The sequence below is a fragment of the Hibiscus syriacus genome, unplaced genomic scaffold (genome assembly GCF_006381635.1).
Source record: "Hibiscus syriacus cultivar Baekdansim isolate YM2019G1 unplaced genomic scaffold, ASM638163v2 tig00112407_pilon, whole genome shotgun sequence".
NCBI classification, from domain to species: Eukaryota; Viridiplantae; Streptophyta; class Magnoliopsida; order Malvales; family Malvaceae; genus Hibiscus; species Hibiscus syriacus.
The window spans coordinates 489581-495948 of record NW_024063324.1 but is presented as its reverse complement, the minus strand read 5'-3'; the positions used below and the strand labels follow the sequence as shown (position 1 = coordinate 495948).

At 33.2% G+C, this 6368-nt stretch overlaps 1 pseudogene; it reads right to left on the bottom strand.

The window, feature by feature from the left end:
- Window positions 1-902: 902 nt before the first annotated feature.
- On the bottom strand, window positions 903-2113 carry LOC120179167 (annotated as a pseudogene).
- Between the last annotated feature and the right edge of the window lie 4255 nt (window positions 2114-6368).

Below are 6368 nucleotides of genomic sequence, written 5' to 3'. Positions count from 1 at the left end.
TGAAATTTGCTATAATTTTGTTGATAATAAATTTGGATATCCGGATCATCTGTCCATTTTTGTTTTATTTTCTTGGACATACTAAATTTGGATATTTAGAAGGTAATTTATTTAATTCAGATTTGGATGGTTGGATTGAAGACACGTTGAAGTAGGTTTGCAGATTGGAAACTGTTTTTTCTTTTAAAAAAGATTAGAATGATTGATCCCAAAGGATAATACAGTGTTGCCTCAAATTCCATGTCATAGTTAAGGGTATAATGGTTGAGAAGAGTAGAACCAAGTTGGTTTCAAATTCAGTTGGCTTTAACCAATGAAATCCTAAACGATTTTCAATGTGAACTTGACTTTGTAACTGCTTCTGCGTTGACAAAACATCATAATGCAAAGAGGCATTTTGATTGGAACCAAAGGTTTCCATCCAAACTAAGAGCATGTTAACCATTTAAAAGTTTAGCCCTTGAAGGCAAATGCTTGATTGACAAATTGTCATAAATTAAAACAAAATTGGAACCTGCAATAACTTCAATCTCAAATGGCTGGCAATCAATTCGACTGAGGAGAAAATTCCAATTTACAGGTTTAGTTTCATTGGGGGTTCTTTTTCATGAATGAAAAGAATCCAATTTCCCTGATCCCGAAGAATGAAAACTGGGTAATAACAGCATTAAACAGGGAAAGAGGGAAACATAAAAGAGTAATATAATCATACAGTAGAAGATTATGATTATGATTCGTGGGATCCACTAATCCGACAAGCAAAGCAACCCTTCTTGGTTGGTTGTTGCCCATTTCAACAACTCCACACCCAATATCTCTGCTTTAATCTAAACAAATCTCTCATTTCTCAACACACTTACAAAGCACAAACCCCTAGTAAGAACATGAAAGCTATAAAGGCATACCAGTAATTTTTACATTCCACAGCAGTCTTGGAGAAAAATCAAGCCCCCCTTTCACATCAAGGAGCAAATACAAAAATATGAAGAAAAAATGGGAGTGCATAAGGACAAATATCTTCACCGAAAATCATTGGCAAAATGCCAAGCAAATAAAATCTCTCAATGGATGATTAGGAAATTGGATGGTTGCTTCTCTAAAGCAAACCTTTGCACAAAAATTCTAGATCTGTAACCCTACCCTGACAATAAGTTTAAGTATGGTAAAATACTTAATATAATATTACTATTATGTAGACTACGATGTTTGTTTTAGCATTTAGCAGTCATTGGAGGACTAATCTCTGGCACTTGGTCTCTGTAGGAGAATCAGAGCCATCAACAAGACTCCTTTTTCTGTCAACTTTAGCACAGTTGTTGTTGCAACCTTTAGTGCTGATCAAGGAGTCGTGGTGAAAGCGTTGTGGTGGTGAAGGAATGGTGACAGGTGGGATCCCAAAGGAGTCAGTGGTGGTGGTGGGTGTCTCCATTGAGGCAATGGTCCAGCTAAAAGAAGGGTTTGCAAAAGTGGACCTGCTTTCATCACTGCCTGTAAAAGCTTTCCCTTTTCAGGCAATGGCTTTACAGGCACTACTAGCTCCATGGCAGCTTGCGGTTGGTCGACAAGAGGGGATGAAACAATGCTTTCCTCACAATCAGATGATGAGAAGCCATTGTTGGACTCAATCCCTCTCCTGGGTTCGTCTTCGATGCTGGAAACTCCAGACAGAGGAGCAGCAGCACCAGCAGCAACTTGCTGTTGGTGAAGCAGTAGTTTGTCGAGGAAAAGTGTTTGGCATTTCTCGTGAGCTTCATCCCTCTCTTTCATGGCCTTGCTCAACAACTCTTTGAGTTCAACTAACTGATCATCTCTCTTTCTAAGCTCCTCCTGAACTACCAATCTCGTTTGTTCCAGCTCCATAGTGGTATACAAAAGAGAATGCTTAAGCTCTTCCACTGTCTGCATAATTTTAAACACCCAATTAACACTGAAAACACATTAAGCAGTAATGAGAAAACCCAGAGAAGAAACAAGAAATGGCCATTAAATTACCCTTCCTTGACTAAGATAAGCCCAGCTAAGAAGGGAACCTCTTTGAGTATCCATGCTATCGAATTAAATACACTCAAAAGAAAGAGAATTTTCCTATTCGAGTGTTGGAATTAGAGAATAACAGAGGAAAAACAAAAGGTGGGTTTATGAGTGGTTTCTTCCCTTTCTTATAAACAAGAATCGGGGTGGTAAATAGGATGGCAACAGCAACCACTTTTTCTTGCAAATTATAGTTTAGTCATTATATTATATTCAACTTTATAATTTAATCCATGTATTTTGGTTTGACATAGTTTGATCCTCCTCCTCCTATTAATAATATATTTAACTTAATAAATTTAATTTATATATTTTAATCTGACATAGTTTAGTTATTCTACTATTATTGTGATTTTAGTGATAAAGAAGAGTGTTATTTCCCTTAAAAGACATGCGTTCGAACAAGTGCGTTTGCGAGGTGTGTGTTGTCAATGAATAAGAAAGATTATAAATAAATATTATCTTGTAATTACTTTAAACTATTAAAAAAATATTATACTATTATTAATAATGTACTTTAGTCTAATTACTAAATTTGTTAAAATTTTCATTAATTTACTAATATGATTTTTTATAAAATATTGAAAACCTAAAACTCTTAATAAAAAATAACTATTTTGATAATTAAAATTATAGGAATTTGGGGTCAGTTACTGAATGTATTTTTTTTAAAATTTCACATGGGCTAACAAAGTTTTAAATAATGTTAATGATTTGGATTAAATTAATATTATAAAATAATAAAAAATTATATTAAAATATATATATATATATATATATATATATATATATATATATATCACTTATCATAATCTTACAATGTTTGTGAAATTATTTATTTTAATAATTCAAATTATAAAATATTTATCTATTTTTGTGAGCGTTTCTTTCACTCGCTCTCTTGTTTCTTTCTTTTTGGTTGGACAAAAGCAGAAGATGCCAAAACGAAGCCAATTTGGTCAATTCTATCTCTCTTCCAATGCCATGCATTTTGGTTGCTCTTCACTCAGTCTTTTAATTTTTGAAAAACCTTGCCATGAATATGCATCAACATCAAACACCAGTTGTTCCTATCTTAACCCATGCATGAACCATGCACCATGCATGCATGCATACAGCCATGAAACATCAACAACAACTTGCATTATAATAGCGCCAATAGCGGGAGTAGAAAAGAAACCCAGTCGCCTCCTTTCTTTGTTCTTTTACCGACTATATACCCATTTTCATGTCGCTTTGCTTCTTTTTAGTAACCTAAGAAAATTCAACTATATTACCTTTAACAAAAAACAAGAATATCGTAAGAAATCAACGATCTAATTTTATATTTTTTATTTATTTATCTTTTCTTTTGAACCTTGATTCCACAATTGGTAACCCAAGGGAGAGACTTCGTCTTTATTTCCACAGGAAAAATAAAATTAATAGCCAAGGGAGATGCTTTGTCTTGCAAATATCCCTGCCTTGATGTAACCCTAATTTCCGTATCCATGAATCTGATCTTTTGTAATTCACGTTCATTACATTCTCTTCCCGACAATACTTGGCTACTAGGGTTTGTGAAGCAGTGGACTAGACTCATTGATGAGTTTCCACGTTTTCTTACTTAGCAACGCTTTGTTGACTATATGTTTTCGGAAACCTAATCCTCCCCCTTTTCCTCGTTTTCTGCACATTCTCTTCCATTGAAGGACCTACAAATACTTTTTTTTTAAGGTTAACGCATATATATTAATAACATAATTTTTATGAGATGAATACAAATAAATAACTAATCGAAAGAAACTCGAATTCCATGTCTACCCTAAAATATAGGTGCATTCGCCATTATTCACTTGATTACAGAAAAAAAGAGTAATGTATTGTCATAACCATTTTTTTGAAAAACAATTAAATATTATTAAAAAACAATTATGACTATTATTTGAAAAATTGGCGGTTTTGAATTAATTTGTACTAAATTGAAAAGAGTCATCATCGACCTTTGGGTTAGGTAGGTCGAATACCTAAAAACGTCTTTTAAAATAATTTTAAGAAAAATCGTTTTCTAAGATAAAAATTGGTCTACGTTTACCAAAAAATCGATTTAACGGGTCCGGGAGTCGATTACACGTGGAGAAGGATTAGCACCCCATAGTGCCCAAAAATTGGTACTTAATCGCTTACACGTTGTCGTAATAGTGGAATCATAGATCGAAGATAGAGTTAAAATATGATCCATTTATTGAACATTGATTAATTTTTTCCAAATTGATTAGTTAGAGAAAATTCTTTAACTTGAGAAATCTCGAGATTAACAATCCTTCATCGGGAAAGCTATCTTACCTATTTCTTATCTGTAAAGTATATTCCCTCCTTGATAAAAATGCATATCGAATATAAACTAAAAATCGACATTTGCACAAAATAACATAAATTGCCATTTAAAGAAAAATGCATTGCATTATTTGATAAAAAATTAATTTAATTAGTAAAATAAACTAGATTTATTTCAAGTTTTCATTTCATTAAAATGTTATATCGGATCGCATCACTTCGACCAAGTGATGCTTTCCACGTTCATTCTACAAATAAAGGTTCTTGAAAATATTCGAATAACATATAAAATATTAACGAGTAAAATAAGTATTTCACCATCCTTCATAACATTGATTCTAAAAGAATAAAATACATACATAAATACAAACATCAACCAGAAACATACATATGGTAATATAATGTAATCTTTACTTCTATGGTATAATAAAATAATAAGAAAATCATTTGAGACATAAAAATTTGTATATAAAATATGCGTGAATAGATGAATACTAATATATACATATACATAAACATATCCATATATATACATTGTGAATAAGAAAGTGACAAAAAAAAACAAATTAATAATCAATAGGGATTAAATCATAAATGAGACAAATCAATAAGGATTAAACAAGTAATATACCCCAAACTTTAAACACTAATTCACAGATACTGATCAAAATTAATACAGGGCTAAAAATAGGACTTAAAGCATGAATTACCCAATTTTAAATATTGAACAATATGAGGGACTAAAACGAATACTACACAAAATCATCAATCAAATCTCTAAATATTTGAACAAATAGGATAACAGACATATGGAACTAAAATGAAATATAATATAAATAGACAACCTGAAAAGGAAAGTTTAAATTTTCATTACGTGACCAAAACACAAATGTTACAAAGCAGGGACCCCTCATACGCGATTAACCCATGCGCTAAACACATGAAACCCTAGCTCCAAAACGACACCGTTCTGAAGATGATATAAAATCATCTTTATAAGGTTAAAGAAACCCTAAAACTCATTTTATTTCTTCTCTCTCACAGTAATCCCCCAAAACCCTCAGGGGAGGATTCTCCTTAGCCTCTTCGCCGTATGAGGCGACCCAAAGTCCCGACCACCGTGAATCGGTGGCCACGGGATACAAGACAAACAAAATGGTCTTCCCAATCGAAACCTCCCCTACCAAGTACCTAAAACCTAACCCTAAAAATAACTTTTATCCAAAAATTATCCCAAGCCTCTAAAAGTTTACCTTTGATGACAAGGTTCTCTATTCCGGTGAAGCAATCAATGGCCAGATCTTCTCTCAAAGGTATTTTTTCTTTTGGTTCGTAGATGACTCGATTTTTTTGGTTTTTCTCTCTTGGTTTTTCTTCTCTGTTTCTTCTTTTTTTTCTTTTCTCACCGAATGCTTCCCTTTGATTTATGGTATGTTTTGGTTGCTGAATGATGAGATCTATGGGGTAGGGTAGGTTAAATCCCAAAAAAATTGGGATCTAAATGATTTTTAAATGGGTTCTTGATTTTATTAGATTAGGATTGACTTGGTTGAAATTTTACACTGTTCGGAGTATGTTGTTGACGATGGTGGCGGCTCACGCGGCTAAGAAGGCTCCAGGTGGGGTGCACTCACCGATTGGGTGTTTGGTGGTTGTCGGTAGCAGCGTTGGCTACTGACTTGGTTTGATATTTTGCACTGTTCGGAGTATGTTGAAAAATGTTTGGGCATGTATTTGGGCATCTTTGTATTTTATTTACATGATAATAATATTAATTATAATAATCATACAAAAAATGGTGACTATAGGTTGCCTTTTTTGCTCGTTACAGTGAAACTATAATGGAGCAGACTTAAAGCGCCATTTTTTCATGATCATTGAGCCTCTTGAGCTACAAGTTCTTCTCATTATGAATCCTTCAAAAAAAATTTGATCCAACCCCTTCTGTGATGGGATCGAGCAAAGATTGAACAAGTTATTCTTATTATGAATGTCTTTTCTTGGAATGCTGATCCAGCTCC